Below are 17,906 nucleotides of genomic sequence, written 5' to 3'. Positions count from 1 at the left end.
ATATTAATTTCTTTGTAATATTCATTATTCTCTTTAAGATATTGGAAGGCTTGTCTAACTTTATACAAAATCTACCAGCTGTTGCCATATTTTTTTGTCTTTTGTAGGTACTCCATTTACTAATATAATTAAAGATTGCTGCATTGGACGTTGCACTCCTAGAGTATGCACATTTTATTTTAGATTTAATGGTAAATAAACTACTTTTCCACAAATGCCTTTTACCAATTCAGAGGGAGGTAATTTTGCTGTTTTTGGTTGAAGGCGTATTATTGCTTCAAATGGGTGTACTGTTTGAATTATGATGCTCTCATATAAATTAAGTTGTTGTAGAGGTTTTGGTACTGGGTATAATTCCAAATTACTTGTGATAGAACGTGAAGGAGTTTGGTTGTTGTCAAGTTTTGTAGTGCAATAACTGCAAAGTATTAAGGGCTCAGTTATTTCATATTTGTTTTCTGCTACAAGGTAGAGAGCTAATTCAAACCATTTAGAATCTTCATTGTCTTCTATTTTGTATGATAAGTCCACAGTTTTTGTGTTACTTTTATAAAAAATTCTACGGCAACATACACATACATGGTTTGGTACTTCAGCTGATGTACTTTTAAATGTTAGTATTTCTTTTTTGTATGTGTTTAGCAAAAGGTTGCCATGTGTAGAATTGTTGCTTAATTGGTTTAAAGCTATTTCATTCTGTAAATGGCTTTCACTTGCAAAATATTTTTTCTGGATATAGTGAATTTCTTCAAGTAGGTCTTTTGCTGTACCATGTAGAAGGATGTTATTTAACTTTGCTAGTGCTAAAGCAGGACTTTTAGCATAGTACAGTTTATAGACTAGATTTCTTATAGTTGAATGATGTGTTGATATCCTTTTGATATCATGGAAAGTGGTTTTACAAGTAGGTCCTGCAATGCAGGCCAATGAATGTCCTTGTAGTCCTGTGTACTTGTGCACTGGACAGGTATCTATATTTTGCAGTAATTTAACTTTGATTTTGTCTTTGCTTTTTACATATTTATTGAGGAATTGGCGTAAAGATTTGAAACATTGTTTGGGAATGTTACACATTGACGTGCATGGCCATTAGTACACTAGACGTTCTGATTCACTTGAATGGAGGGGTAATTCTAAGTTTTCAGGGCATATTTTTATAAGAAGTACTTCTTGTTCCATTACGGTATTATTCACTTTTTCATAATCTCGACCACTGCTATGTATGGCAATTGCATTCGTTTGCGTTTGTTTGTACACTTCTTCATTAAAATATGGTTCTGAGATTGTAGTGTGATTCCATTCACCTCCGCTGATACTTAAGAAGTTCTTTCTGTTGATATTTTGCTTATTGAGAAGTCTTTTTTGTAATTTAGTTATTAGTTTTGTTAGTGGTTTCATTTTGTTTAACAGTAAAATAAATAAATTTCTTTTGAGAAGAATTGCACTGTCCATCAATGCTTCTAAGATTAATTTCCTACGATAGGTTTTAAGCTTTGAACCTGATTTCTCTCCTGTTTTTATAAGATTTTGAAGGACTTTGTGACGGTATATTTTGGCTAAAATACTTTTCTTGGTATGCTTACTTTGCACTATATTAAAATTTGAAGAAGTAGTTTTATCTGTACTGATAGCTAATTTTCTGTTAATTGTTTTTTGGTTTGTTTTACATTTTGATAGAGGAAGCGAAGTTGTTGTACTTGAAACTTCTTGTGTTTCACTAAATGATTGTATTAGCTGTTTTGTTTCAACTTTTTTTTACAAATTCTGCTAGAGATGGATGTTTATGTTGGACACCTTTATTTTCATTTGCTTTACTTTTGCGTTGCTTTCTACGGACTTGACTTTTGGTAGGCATTCATTAGGGTCTGTTGAAAAAAATAAAGAAGATATGGGTTGAGGTGTTCTGGAATGTGTGCATGAGTGTTTGAGTAAGATGATAAAGATGTATGTAATGGTGTGTGATTGTGCATTGGGAACTAAAACTAGTAGGGATAGGTAGTCTTGAATTTATGTGTTACTAAACTGAGGTTCAGATGACAAAAAAAAAGTAAGCTAGTGGTGTGGAAAAGTACAAATAGTAAATCTAATGTATACAATTAAAACAGTTGTTTGTTCTATAATATGAAAATTGTAGTGGTTCAGTTGGGTAATTTGTGTGTCCAAAAATAGAAATTTGCAGGCCATTCTGGCTGTAAATCGCTGTTTAAGACATGGAAATTTTTGGACAAAATGGTACAAAATCTCTATTTTTAGAAACCGAAATAGCTTGTATTAACGTTATAGTATATTTGATTAATAATACAAATATTATGGTGATATTTTACTTACTTTTTTTTTTAAATTAACAGGTAACTTCTTAGTTTTTCTTTCTTCTTCGAATTCGGCTGCTTCTTTTCAGGAAACTGGTCTTCACTGCAATTGTAAAAGCTTCAAATTAGTAACTATGTTTGTATATAGCACTGTTTTTAATTTAGATATTGATTTTTTTAATTGAAATCCTCAGTGCCTTCTTTAAAACCATTAAACTAATTTATGTACATAAGATACATTGCATCAGTTCAGTACATATGATATGTTCTTAATGAACAAATTGTATTGAATGACTAACTGTAGCAAAAAAAATATCTTTATGTATTGTGAAATTTATAATATATTAGTGAATGTAAACTGTTCTAGGTAATAGCGCCCCAATGTCATGTCTAATTTAAAGTAATTAAGTAAATAAATAAACAAAAACAAAAAATATGAAATTGTATAAGTATTTTTATAAAGGTTTAAACATAGATTGTGTTTGCATGCAATTTTGTTTGAATATATGTAGTCTATATATTTCATTTAAAAAATGTTAGTTTAACATGATTTGAGTGTGTGTGTATAAAGAAAGTAAATAGTATAAAGGTTTATAAGTGATAGTTGATTTTAGGAAATTGAAAAAAGTACAGTAAATTCATTTTACAGATTTTACAAGGTAAAAGTCTGTTTGAAATGTGCATACCTGAAGTTTGTGTTCATGCATATGGATATGCATGGAGCTGCAAGTAGAAATCTTGAAGACTTGTACAGTATTTCTGGTAGATGCTGCTTGCCAATGATATGACACTTGTACTCAGAGAGATTCAGAGTACATTTGCAGTGCTGATCTATGATGAATCAGTTAGATGTAGAGGTCTTGAATGTGATTGGTGCATGGTCATGTGATTTTTGAGGTACATCCAATGAGGGAATGGCAGAGAGAGTGTAGTGGAAATGGTAGAAGGGCTGTTCATGTTACGATATGTCCGCGGACATGGCGGTAGTTCGCGGACATCGGGAGTTACATCCGGGGATTTTTTGGTTCAGAAGTCATGCAAATGAGAATAAGCACTGAAAGGGATTGGTCAGGAAAGTTTGGTGGGTGTGTTGTGCCAGGAAAGATTTTCTCAGATACTCTTTTTGCTGAGAGAACAAAAGATAGCTATGGCTCTGTGTTTCAGAAAACAGATTGTTTGGATTTTAGGAGATTTGTGGATACATTGGTTGAAGGTGCATGCAGAAAGCTGTGGAGTAGCTGTAGATCTTGGATTCCCACATGTGGAAGTACACTGGCATGGAGTACGTGGAATGAAGTGGTTGGACTTGCTACCTCTCTGTGCTACTTTGGAGACAGAGCAACATCCAGACATAATTGTAATTCATTGTGGAGGGAACAGTTTAGGACATGTGACTGGAATTTTTTTGCAATTTGCTATGAAAGAAGGACTTTGGAAGGTTATGGACATGTTTCCTAATTCTCAAGTGATATTTTCACGGATTGCGCAGAGACAAATGTGGCTTCGTTCTTCTTCATTTGGTCCACAAATGGAAAAAGCTAGGCGCAATGTTAATAAGGCTGTTTGTGCCTTTCTAAGAGATTTTGGCATGTCTTCTTTTCACAATGAAAATATTATGTTTTGTAGTACATACATTTGTGATGTCATCTTTGATGTCCTGGGTGTTAGTCTTAGCAGTGCACGGTGGTGGCGCGAGTTATGGTTGCTTAGCTAACCATAACTGGCGAATTTCAAGAGTTTTTCGGTTTTACTTGGAACCATAACGTCCCTTTAACAAAGTTTTTTCACTGACTTTCATAGGTTTTTAGTAGCGCAACTTAACCATAACGTCCCTTTAACAAAGTTTTTTCACTGAATATATATAAATATATATATATATATATATGTAAAAACAAATTAGCCAAATTTAGTGCACTGCCTAACTCGTAGCTGGTGCTAGGAAGAGGAAGCTTTGACTGAGCTCCTTAGCGTATAAAAAAACACATGTAAATTGAGGGTTGTAACACTACAAAAAACCCCCTACAAAACATGCCAAAAGTATTCCCAGCACTCAAGACCAAAACACCTTCTTACAAAATGCTTCGTTTTTATTCTTTATAAAAACAAACAACCAACTGTGCAAATATGCAGAAAAGGGTAGGTATAAGTCAAAAACCTCCCCATGGCAAGCAGGTTAAACAACACTCACCCCCCAGGGTGGAAAAATCGCCACGCGTTCCGCCTGGATCTACCAAGCTTCCTCAGGCTAATCAAACTCCACATCCGTGTAAACACATCCCATTTAAAACTTAAGGAAAGCAACTCGAGCGGGCAGCTCCTCCCCCCTCTCATTATCTCCAATCATGTGATCGCTTAATGCTGCATTGAAAAGTATATAGAGCGGGCCGCCATGATGGAATGACTGTATAGTCATTGTGTTCAATATGAACACAGCGCACTGGCCATGAAATAAATGCCATTTTGATATGCGAGTATATGGGCAAAAGAGCTCCTCGCTCCACGTTGCATCTCCTTATTTAAAAACATTAATTTCTTATACATTTACTTGTGTTTAGTTGCGCTAGTGCGCCTTTCTATAACATGGGTAAACCTTATCTACTTTGACAAGAGTTCACCCATTACGTCCCTGGGTTTGTAGTGTGTTATTCTAAAAACCAAACACGGCACAACACCAAATTCATAAAACATCAAAGCACTCCTTTGTGGATGTAGGACATAATGCCCTCTAGTGGAGAAAAGCTATATTAGTGTTAATTTCATCTTATGTATAAAGCTCTCACATGCTTGGAATAATTTCCACTGCGATTGCATTTATCTATAAAATGCATATCCATTTGGATGTTCAATCTTATTTATATAAAAACATGTATTTACCACTGCAGTTATAGTTACTAGACGTGACTCATATATGCTAAAAGAAACAATATTCAGTTAATGATCTTATACAGCAAGCCACAGTATATTTACAAAAACTATTCAAAGTGCAAGTGCTCAAAGTTTTCAAATTTCAACATCATATTGGTTAATAAAATGCTAATGTAGTGAACCCTGAGTTGTGATATAATACTCCTCACCTGTAGCTTCATACTACACATTTAGAATAGGTAAATCCCTCTTACCAACAGGGAGTATGCCAAGATTACCACCCGAAGTTCTGTTGTTGCATGCACTTACAAAGACACTAATCCAATCTACTGGAGAAATACAAACATCTCTGAATCAATATTGAGTCCATTAGGTCTTAAAGTATCAAATTTGCAAATTAGAGATGCCTCTAATTGTCTGAGTTTCAGTTCTCGGTTTCCCAATCTCTTGTGTTATGGGACATGGGCAAGACCAACAAATGACATTTCCTCCACATTACCACCATGTTTCTCCATAAAGTGTCCTGTCAAAGGGTTGGTTATATCTCCATTCTTAATGGCTCTGTAGTGTTGGAGAATCCTGAGCTTGAGCATACCTATGGTCGATCCGATATAGTGAAGATCGCAGGTGCAAGTAATAGCATATACTATAAATTTAGTCAAGCATGTTATTCTATGTTTATATCTCCATGATAAACCATTGGAACTGACAAATGGAGTTTTTGATACAAAGCTACACATTTTACAATTCGCACATTTACGAAAACCTCCCTGATCTCGTTTCAAAAAGTGGCCTGACTTGGTGACTTCTGTGACCACCATACTAGGAGACAATATGTTCGTGAGAGTGGGCGCTTTACGGTATGTCACATTGGGAGCTGCATCTAGTACCTTCTTAAGATCAGGATCTGTCAGGAGCACATTCCAATGTTTTTTCATAATTAATTTAACATTAGTGGCTTGGTAATTATACCCTGTTATGAATCCTATCTTCTCTGATTTCTTGCTGGTTTGAGCTCCAAATAGATCCGTTCTTTTCGGAATTTCTGCTTTCTTAAAGCAGTTTGTGATTATATGTTTATTGTAACCTCGCTTGACAAACCTTCTACCAATCTGCTTGGCTTCTGTCTGGTAATCTGATTCTTTACTACATGCTCTTTTTGCTCTCAGGAACTCCCCATAGGGAATTGAATTAATTAATGGAGTAGGGTGGTGACTCTTAGCATGCAGAGTGGAATTCGAACTTGTTTCTTTTCTAAATAATTTAGATGTTAAACTGTTGTTCTCCACAATAAATAACACATCCAGAAAGATCAGTTCTTTTTTGCTATGTACACATGTCAATTCCAAATTCAGATTGTTAATATTAAGAATCTGGACATAGCTCCCAATGTGACATACCGTAAAGCGCCCACTCTCAAGAACATATTGTCTCCTAGTATGGTGGTCACAGAAGTTACCAAGTCAGGCCACTTTTTGAAACGAGATCAGGGAGGTTTTCGTAAATGTGCGAATTGTAAAATGTGTAGCTTTATATCAAAAACTCCATTTGTCAGTTCCAATGGTTTATCATGGAGATATAAACATAGAATAACATGCTTGACTAAATTTATAGTATATGCTATTACTTGCACCTGCGGTCTTCATTATATCGGATCGACCATAGGTATGCTCAAGCTCAGGATTCTCTAACACTACAGAGCCATTAAGAATGGAGATATTACCAACCCTTTGACAGGACACTTTATGGAGAAACATGGTGGTAATGTGGAGGAAATGTCATTTGTTGGTCTTGCCCATGTCCCACAACACAAGAGATTGGGAAACCGAGAACTGAAACTCAGACAATTAGAGGCATCTCTAATTTGCAAATTTGATACTTTAAGACCTAATGGACTCAATATTGATTCAGAGATGTTTGTATTTCTCCAGTAGATTGGATTAGTGTCTTTGTAAGTGCATGCAACAACAGAACCCCGGGTGGTAATCTTGGCATACTCCCTGTTGGTAAGAGGGATTTACCTATTCTAAATGTGTAGTATGAAGCTACAGGTGAGGAGTATTATATCACAACTCAGGGTTCACTACATTAGCATTTTATTAACCAATATGATGTTGAAATTTGAAAACTTTGAGCACTTGCACTTTGAATAGTTTTTGTAAATATACTGTGGCTTGCTGTATAAGATCATTAATTGAATATTGTTTCTTTTAGCATATATGAGTCACGTCTAGTAACTATAACTGCAGTGGTAAATACATGTTTTTTATATAAATAAGATTGAACATCCAAATGGATATGCATTTTATAGATAAATGCAATCGCAGTGGAAATTATTCCAAGCATGTGAGAGCTTTATACATAAGATGAAATTAACACTAATATAGCTTTTCTCCACTAGAGGGCATTATGTCCTACATCCACAAAGGAGTGCTTTGATGTTTTATGAATTTGGTGTTGTGCCGTGTTTGGTTTTTAGAATAACACACTACAAACCCAGGGACGTAATGGGTGAACTCTTGTCAATGTAGATAAGGTTTACCCATGTTATAGAAAGGCGCACTAGCGCAACTAAACACAAGTAAATGTATAAGAAATTAATGTTTTTAAATAAGGAGATGCAACGTGGAGCGAGGAGCTCTTTTGCCCATATACTCGCATATCAAAATGGCATTTATTTCATGGCCAGTGCGCTGTGTTTATAGTGAACACAATGACTATACAGTCATTCCATCATGGCGGCCCGCTCTATATACTTTTCAATGCGGCATTAAGCGATCACATGATTGGAGATAATGAGAGGGAGGAGGAGCTGCCCGCTCGAGTTGCTTTCCTTAAGTTTTAAATGGGATGTGTTTACACGGATGTGGAGTTTGATTAGCCTGAGGAAGCTTGGTAGATCCAGGCGGAACGCGTGGCGATTTTTCCACCCTGGGGGGTGAGTGTTGTTTAACCTGCTTGCCATGGGGAGGTTTTTGACTTATACCTACCCTTTTCTGCATATTTGCACAGTTGGTTGTTTGTTTTTATAAAGAATAAAAACGAAGCATTTTATTTTGTAAGAAGGTGTTTTGGTCTTGAGTACTGGGAATACTTTTGGCATGTTTTGTAGGGTTTTTTTGTTGTGTTACAACCCTCAATTTACATGTGTTTTTATATATATATATATATATATATATATATATATATATATATTTCCTCCTCTCTCCCCCCCTCCCTGCCCCCCCTTGTTTCTTCTGTTTCTTTGTTTTTTGTATTGTAGATCTTGCGTTCAAAACCGCCTTTGAGATTCAGATAGATGTTTCAGAAAGATTACATGATTGCCCTCCTGTGTATATAGGATTCAATTTCAATTGATTTTTTGTAGCCTATTAATCTTCAACTCTCTTGAGGAGTGCACCATCTACTCTTTAATTGTTATGTTTGCAAAGCATACTGTTAATGATTGTTGTGTAATGCATATATCCTCAATAAAATATGTTGACCCAAAAACGGAATCTTTATATGTGGTTTATTGACATTAACACTGTGGGCCTCATTCCGAGTACGGCGCTAACCAATGGCGCTATTAACGCCTTGGTTGACGCCGTACCCGGACCGGCAGCGCCTTGGTGGATGGCGGAATCACCGCCCCATTCCAAGGTTGGCGGGGCGGTAATTCCCCATTCACCAAGGCTCTTCCCCATTCCCAAATGAGCCCCCATAGGGCTCAATGGGAATGGGGAAGATGCAAATAACGGTGACGGTTCATTACGGTCACCGTTATTGGCTTGGAGGCCCCTTTGCGCCCTCGACTTTAACACCTGCTCAAAGCAGGCGTTAAGGGCGAGGGCGCAGAGAAAACTCGGAGTATGGCGGTAAGGGAATACCGCCACCGGTCTCGTTACCGGTGGCCGCTATCCCTTACCGCCATACTCGGAATGAGGCCCTGTGTTTGATTTAGTTCGAAAGTGAAGTCTATTGTATGACCCCAAAAACTAAATTTCCCAGAAGCACTCCTGTGAGCAATTAAGACCCTATATTCAAGTACTATAGCATTGTTCGTTATGACTTAAGCGGAGCGAAAACTGCAGCTTTCCAATTGAAAAGGAGTTAGAGAGGGGTGTGTTTTAGCTCCTCCTTTATTTCATCTTTTGCTAATAAAATGTCTAGCATACCAGAATATGCACGTGTTTTAAAGAGTTCTGCTATAGGCATTTAACTATTTGCTGATGATACTATTTAATAGTAGTAGAAAAGTTTATTTGGAAAATGTATATACAACTTACAACATAATAAACACTACCATCCAATAAAAGAATAACATTGATGCACACAAGAACCCTGGAGAGCATTGCCTGTAAAACAGATAAACTACATTTAGGAAGCATCAAAGCAAGACATACAAAAAATTGCCAGACATTTAATTTTAGCCAAAGGGCACACATTTAAGGAGGAGCTCATTTTAGCAAGCTATCTCTAATTCTCACTCAGAGAAGATCTCAGAAAACCCCAGCAATAGCCCCATGATACTATATTGATGTCAATGTATGCACCTCTAAACCAAAAGTAATGGTGTGCCCTGGAAGTATAAAGAAAATAAAAGGCTTACAATTAATTGGTGAATATTGAGAAAGTGTCTTTCTAGTATTATTTAGGTATTTAATACAAAATGTTCTTGTGAACATCAAGTTCCCAACCGAAACCTGACTTTAACTAAGAACACCTTATCAGTTCTAAAACGTGCACGAGAACAGGGCGAGAGGGAAGTGAAACCGACATTGTAAAGTAGATGATGCTAAAGTGAGACAGGCATGCAATTATGCTTCACAAGTATGGGGCTATAGTAAATGTAACTCATTATCCCACATCAAAAACACATTTTTGAAACTAGCTATTGGGACTTCCAAAAATGACTTCAAACTTGGCTGTTCATCTTATGTTGAGCTGGTCACCTATTACATCTTTAGTACATCTGAAGCCTGCTTTGTATTGTATAAAGTTACATGGATCTATGGGAGAGCTGTGATCAATAAACTTAACCAAAACTGATCGAATGGTTGACACACCTGAGGTATACCCCCTAATTTAAGTCTGGAAAAAACCCAAATAATATGGTACCAAGCTTCAATTATTAAAGTGAAAGACTTAACATTGTGTGGGGGTGCAGATCCACAACCTTTGACTCCCCCGATGTTTTAGACTGCAAATCCCATCTGCCTTATTCAGTATAGTCAATGGCAAGGGATCAGTGGAATTGTTGTCAAAAACACATGGCTCACCAGAGCTTGCAGACCCCTTCTATAGGGAAACTGTTCTTCATCATTGTTCGTACACTGACTTGTTTTATCATGATTTGTCTATCAAAAATTATGCTGCATTCGGGACTTATCTGAATTTGGTGCCAACCTGTTACAGTTTGATTTCTTTTCCTGAAACTTTGTTTAAGCATTTTACCCGTTGGCAGTCTTGTTAAGAAGAGGACGCCCATTTACTCTGATTTATGTCCAACTTGTCAGTCGGCCATTGAAAGTGCCCAACATTTTCTGTTGTTGTGCGCAGCATTTATTGGCATACAGAAAAGATACTTTTTTTTTGTTTTTGTATTTTTTGGTTTTATTGTTGATTTAATTAAGAAGCCTCTTGATTTTACAACAAAAAAATACATTTAAAATAAAACTTGACATTTTCTTATTCTGCTAAAATCATCAATATACATACACATTCATATAAAATTTCACTGATACAATTGAAAGGTACCAAAAATATAAAAAATTAGGTACATTCAACAGTAAGATACACATGAATATTAGCCTAAATTAGACCAAACATCATTTGTATTTAAGCTGAGCAACACTATGACAGATCATATATGCGCTGATGAGACTAACATCTGAATTTGCCTTTAAGCCCAGTCGAGAATCCTAAACCATGAAGAAAATTATGGATTGCATATCTGACCTCAATCCTTACTGCATAAAATAATAACTCCCATGCTCTCTGCCGGGGTAAATCATAATAACCCTCGAAGAGGGGTTTAAGATGAATAGATTGTTGAGAGCACAACATGGGACATTCAGTGCACAGATGTTGAAGAGTCTCCATCACCAGGTTAAAAAACCGACATTGCGCATACATTTTTGGAAGGAGTTTACGTATATAAGACAATTCATGTGTAGACCATAAATTAAAACGAAAACGCAGGTACTCATTCATCTGATGTAAACTAGGAAATTTAACAAGATAGCTTTCTGCATAACCATAGCGTTTCAAAGCAAATGGATTATTTTTAAACTTCTGATACATGGAGCATGCTGTCCGTGTCTTGATCCAATCAAGTTCCCACAATCGAGTCTTCGCTTTGTCGTTTTTTCACAAAATAACTTTAGAGAGAATCCTGTGTCCTCAACTATCTTTTGTACCTGGGAATGCGATTTGATGGGAAAAGCATCTGAAGAATTTAGTAAATATTCAGTGAGTATCCCTAAAAGTCCTGAGGTAGATATGGCCATAGTGCATTTGTGATAAAGGCTACACATCTTCCATTTGTATAGAATATACAAGGATAGCAAGATTAATTCATGCCTTATTAGGTAAATGGATTCAGAGGAAGGTAAATTAAGAGCTGCCTTCCAATATCTGCTTTCTAATTTTGTGCAAAATTTGTAAGACTTTTCTATAAGGGCTTCAGAGCCAAAAAGGACTACGGGGACCCATTTTTGAATATAATAGTTAAGTAAAAGCACAACTGAATATTTACAATATCTAGATTTTATAATACGGGCTTGTGAGAGAGCTGTGTCTAATTTGCCTTTGATGTGGATTTCATATTTAGTGGAACCTGTTTGATTTGTTATAAGTGTGCCCAAATAAATGCACGTGGAGACAGAGGTCAAGGACACATTTTGCAAGGGCCAATGGAGCTTAACTGCACATTGTCTTGAATTGCCACATTGAATGATTTTGCTCTTCATTACATTTATTGTGATACAATTTTCTATGGTATATGCATTTAGAGTACTCAAGAGTTCTCGAAGGCCTTTAGGGATCTTTGAAAATAAGACCATATCATCTGCGTAAAGGAGAAATTTTACTTGAATGCTGTTAATTATTGGAGGATCAGCTTTGATTTTCAAAAAATGTTTGCCAACGTCGGAAATGAAGAAATTAAACATGGCTGAGGCTAGCAAGCAGCCCTATTTCAGGCCACAAGCAGTTTGTATCAGATTTGATAACAAACCCTCATTTGATAGCTTGAATTGGATTGAGGTGGCAGAGTGAATGTCAATTATCCACTTTAAGATGTTCCACGAGCAGCCTTTGTCCATTAACTTCTTGAACAGTAATTCTCGGGGCACCGCATCAAACGCCATATGTAAGTCTATGAACGCAAGATAGAGCGGTTGATTGCGTTGTATGGCTTGAGATTGAATACTGCTCACAGTTATAATATTTATGGCCGTGCTAATGCCCGGCAAAAAACCTGTTTGAAAGGGATCACGCAAATCACTTATGTAAAGCCATCGATTGAATTCCTTCAAAATCAGACGTGCAAAAAAAATTCCGGGGCAGTCTAAAAGGGCAATAGGACAGTATGATTTAGGTTTGCTTCTATCACCCTTTTTAAAAATTGGTAGAATGATCGACTTCTTCCATGACTGAGGGATTCATCCCACCATAAAGATATGCTTAAAAATCAAGTGGAGGATTTTGGCCCATTCAAGCGGATTATCCTTTAATGTGCCATTATGCAGACCTTCAGGGCCAATTGCTCTTGATCTGCTTAAAATGGCAATACAGCAAAGAATGTCATCAACCTCTATTGGAAAGGTATACATTGACTCTTGATCAATAACAGTCCATTCTTATTCGAAAGAAAATGAGGAACTATAAAGTTTACCAAAATAACATTGCCACACCTCCTTGGAGATCGCATTGATTTGCATGGCTCCCTGGTAGTTAGAAGTGGCCTTGTTCAGGGAGGCCCAAGTACCACTTGTAGATTTTGATAGAATCTGTTGGATCATGTGCTCATTGTCATGGCGGTACTGAATCACTCGCCGATCTTTTAGCCAGAGTTTATAGGTCAATTTCAACTGTTTGGTCATTGAGATCGTTTCAGCTTCAACACAGTACTTTAAATTACGAAGCATCTGTCTCAATCTGGTTTTATACTGTTGTACTTCCAGGTCAAAAGCATGGCAGTGTTTACTTATAAAGCTTGCATCAGGGAGTTTATATTCCCTGAAAAGCTGCATGAGATGAACATAACAATCAGACCCATCTTCACAGGGAGACACGCAAGTCTGCTCAATGCGATCTCTTAATAGAGACAATTTCCAAGGATTCCACCGTAGGCAAGTGCCTCTATTATTAACAATTAAGTTAGAGAGATGAATATTCTTTTGGGCCTTGTTCGGAGACAATGGAAGTCTATAGCAAACCTGCAACATATTATGGTCACTGAGATCTGTGTCGATCACCCTTAAAGAGACTATCTGGTGCAGAGATTTCACGTTCAAGTAAGATGTAATCAAGGATTGATTGTTGCAAGCCTCTGCCCCATGTAGAACATGGAGGAACATCACCCACTATAGCGCCATTAAGCATTGCAAAACCTCTTTCTTTCATCATGAGGCACCATGTTACTTCAGCATCATCAAATTCTACAGCGTTTAACGCGAGCAAATGTAAATTCAAATCGCCCATAATAAAGGTGTAGGACAATGCTGAATCCAGGAGTAATGTGTTAAGAATGGCAGATAGATGGTCAAAAAACTGTTCCACTATCAGAGAATGCATACTCCAGTATATATTTAGAATGGCAAAAGTCGTTATACCTCTAGAAACTTTCACTACTTGAAAATAAGGGGGAGGGGTGGGACATGATACGCAGACAAGGCCAGACATTTTTTTGATGCCCACGAGCAACCCTCCCATTGGACGACCCAACAGGCGTTTGGTGGCAGGAGTGAAGTAGATAACATGAGTGTCCCACACCGGAGCAGAGTTTAACCAGGTTTCTTGAAATACCAGGATATGCTGCTCCCCCAAGGTATTTTGTAAAGAGTTAATGAAATGAGAGTGACCTCTCATGTTCCACAAGGTCATATGGATAAGATCATCTTGACTCGGTTTATAGTGACTGTTTCGAGAGTCAAAGCTTCGACTGGGGAAAGTTCCAACACAAAAGTGTCGAAAAAAAGTTTTGAATTTTTTTTTATTTAATTTTTTTATGGGGGTCCCCCCAAACCCCTGTTTTTTTTAAACACCTATTTAACTATACCAAATTATAATAAACCCTTTACTATTAACAAAAAAAATGGAAACTTTTGTTTTCGGCACTTTGACCGGACACCTCTTGACTCACCAGCTGTTACGAGTTCTGATCATATGTTTGCATTGATTGGGGGTAGTTTGAAAGTGTTTGGGCATTTGCAAAGACAACATTCGGGTTAAGATTGTAAATGTTAATTGAGGTTTTTATGGTTTGGAGGGCCCCTGATCAGTGGCTTGAGACAAAACAAAACCTACATCAAACATAGCCATTCTGGCTTGCCACAAAATGTTGGCTACAAGGCCAGACTGCACATGTATTCTAGCTTCTGATAAGCTAAGACGACTATTGAATTCCAGTAAATCGATATCTGACGTAGTCAAACTCCGTAATATGGGGATTTGTGCACATATGTTCAGAATACTTGCACAATTAAGAACATATTGGGCCTCATTACAAATCACCCGATATGGAAACAACGGTGGCGGTAAACCTGCCGCCACCGTTGTTTCGATGCCGGGCGATCATAACTCCTGCAGGCGGGAGGTGATGTTCCCGGCAGGTCTGACCTGGCGTGTTTAACACCGCCCGCCTGCAGGCGAACGAGGAAACACCGGCAGCATTACGAGATGCTGCCGGTGTTTCCATGATCCCCATTCCCATTGAGTCCCATAGGATGGGGATTAACACCATTCCGCCTCCGTGATTCCCGGGAAACTGGGGTTGTAATGCCCCGGTAATTCCGGGAATCCCGGAATGGTAATACGAGTCCGGCGGTAACCAGGTGGTTTTACCGTCTCGGTTACCGCCGGACCCGTAATGAGGCCCATTGATTGGCAGGAAGCTCTCGACATTTTATTGTTGAGCAATGAGGCTTTATTTGATTATTTGCATCACCTGATGTTTTTGTAATTTTAGCTTGACTACATTGAGCTGTTGAACTGGATGCGAGTCCCAGGGTATAGGGGTGTGATTGAGCCTTTTGCAGCAACTGATCAGATCTCCTCGCTGCTGTGTGGCCGTGGAGTAGCTTCTCTACATCAGGAAAGGTTATGGGCTGATTCTTGATCACGCTATGCATTCTGTTTTGAGCTTCAGTAAAATAGGCATCCATGGATGATTTTATGATCTCCCTCAAGGCTTGGGAAGTAGGGTGGTCCTCTTCGTCAAGGACTGAAGAAGCCTTAAGGATGCCCATAGCATTTTTATTCGTCATTGTAGATGGATTAGATACTGTGCGATTATACTTTTGCAAAATATTTATTTGTGAGCTTGGATGATAAAATGGTAAAGTCTTGGCCCCTTGTTCTTTTTTGAGTACATTTGATTGTGTATTATGTGATAAATTGTGCTGTATTGGAGGAGGAATTGAGGCAGCCATCAAGTCTCTAGGGGGGAGAGGGAGCGGCCTCTAAAATTCTACTTCAAGAGATTTTTGAGTCACATATGAGTCCATTGAGGCTCGAATGTCATCTCTGAGTAAGTCAATCGTTGGAAGAGCTTGATGGACTGAAGCTTGTTGGAATGATGTTAAGGGAATCGCAGTGAACTGCGAGAAACTTGAAGAGAAACCGGCTATGTTCAATAACCTTGGTTTGGAAACTTTGATAGAGGGTGCACAGCTGTTCACATCTTGCCTCATCTTACCAGAAAGGGCTACTAAATCATCAAGAGGCTGATAACTTGGGGGATTGCAGGGGGGGGGACGCAGCGATCCCAAGGGCAGGGGCCGAAGAGGATACTTCCTCCTGCCTCTCTAGACGACTTATAACCTTCACGATGCGCCGAGTTCGCCCCAAAGTGGGGCTTGTCGGATTTTCTTTGCTGCGCCGAGTTCGCCCCAAAGTGGGGCTTGTCGGATTTTCTTTGCTGGTTTGCGGCAGATTTTTTGCATTATTAACTCGCTTTGTTAAAGAGTCACTTTGACCAGTATTATTACTAGAATTGCTAGATCACTTAAAGGATGGTTTACTGGGGCATCCTCACCTATAAACATAGGGTCTAAAATAGAATGACTAGCTTTGTTAGGGTCCTCACCAGGCCCTAGAGATGGCGGACAAATTGCTATTGCACCTAAGGGCGAGGTTGTATTGAGCTGAGCAGAGACTGATTCACTCAGCGCTGCAAGTGCTGAGGGATAAACAAGGATCTACAGGACACAACGGCCTTGGGCTCAGCTGGGGTAAATAATTAGCATTTATGAGTTTCTCCAAATTGCTGACATTAATAATCAGTTGCTAAATTAAAGGGGTTTGGTGACTCACTTTGCCCTCCATCACTTCATACAATTTAGCTACTGCGAGCATTGTCTTCATTGAATTTAGAGCGTCTTGGAGTCAGAGCAATAAAAGACGGTGATTCATCAACAAAATGTATATGTGTTTTGAAAAGATACTTTGTTCCATGGTTGAGTAAGTTAAGTGGCGTTATGTGGCTCTGCAGTCGACAGGGAGCTGTGTTGCGTGGAATACTGGCGAACAGTGGTAATGAATTGGAGGAAAGCAGAAGCTCTGCCTGTTTTTTTTACCAATCATATCAAAAATGCCTTTGACCACGAATCGGAGCAAAGTGACGATAAGTGGCTCTGCAGTAGGCAGTCAGCAGTTGGGTGGCCGCAGTGGCAACAATTTACAGCTGAAAGCGCAATAGTATACTGAGTTTGTTTGTTAAGAAGCATGAAGAACTCATCACGCGTCCTCAAGCTGCATGTTGCTTCTAATCAAGTATAAACAGTCTCGGCACGCAGATTAAACGGTTCACAGTGCCATACATAGACCTCTTCCTGCATAAGGGCCAAACGTGATTGACAGTTAGAGCCAGACTTTAGAGTGTCAGATTTCAATTCTGGGCGTTTTTGATAGCATGGCAGTGACTGTTGATACATTTGAGCTGCCACGTGCATTGTTTGAACAACAAATAACTATTTAGACGGTTGGTGAACATCAATTTAGGGGTATTGTTGCTTTGGAAGGCAACCCATCTTTGAGCATGCAACTATACGGCGTGGTGGTGACTGTTCGGTTCTTCCCTTGGAACCACCATGCATCGCCCTGTGAACAAGGAAACCATTCCTTAGTATACGTGGAAAAACAAAGACATACCATCTCAGAAGCATGGAACCAACTCCACTAGATAAGGAAGTTGCAACCAACTTAAAACTGACAACATGTTGAGCAAGAAAAAAATTACCAAATGTTTCCAGCAAACCAATACCGAAACTTACAGTTAAGCAGTACAGACTATGCCAGAAGCTGGACCAGGCCCAGTTAACAAAGAAAATCCTGGTGTGACAGTCAATGGCAGATGCAGTGATTTTGGAAGAAATTAGTTGTTCACATGAAGACATTGATGTCTCTGGCCCAGTGCTCTGTGAGGTTGAACGACAAGTGAATAAATCCCTGATGGATGCTTGCCTCAGCCTTGAAGATGAACACACGTTTAAGTATTTCACCATAGCTGTTCGAGTCCCCAGAGCA

The sequence above is a fragment of the Ambystoma mexicanum genome, chromosome 8 (assembly GCF_040938575.1).
Source record: "Ambystoma mexicanum isolate Mex_15411 chromosome 8, UKY_AmexF1_1, whole genome shotgun sequence".
NCBI lineage: Eukaryota > Metazoa > Chordata > Amphibia > Caudata > Ambystomatidae > Ambystoma > Ambystoma mexicanum.
Note: the sequence above shows the minus strand (reverse complement) of the source record.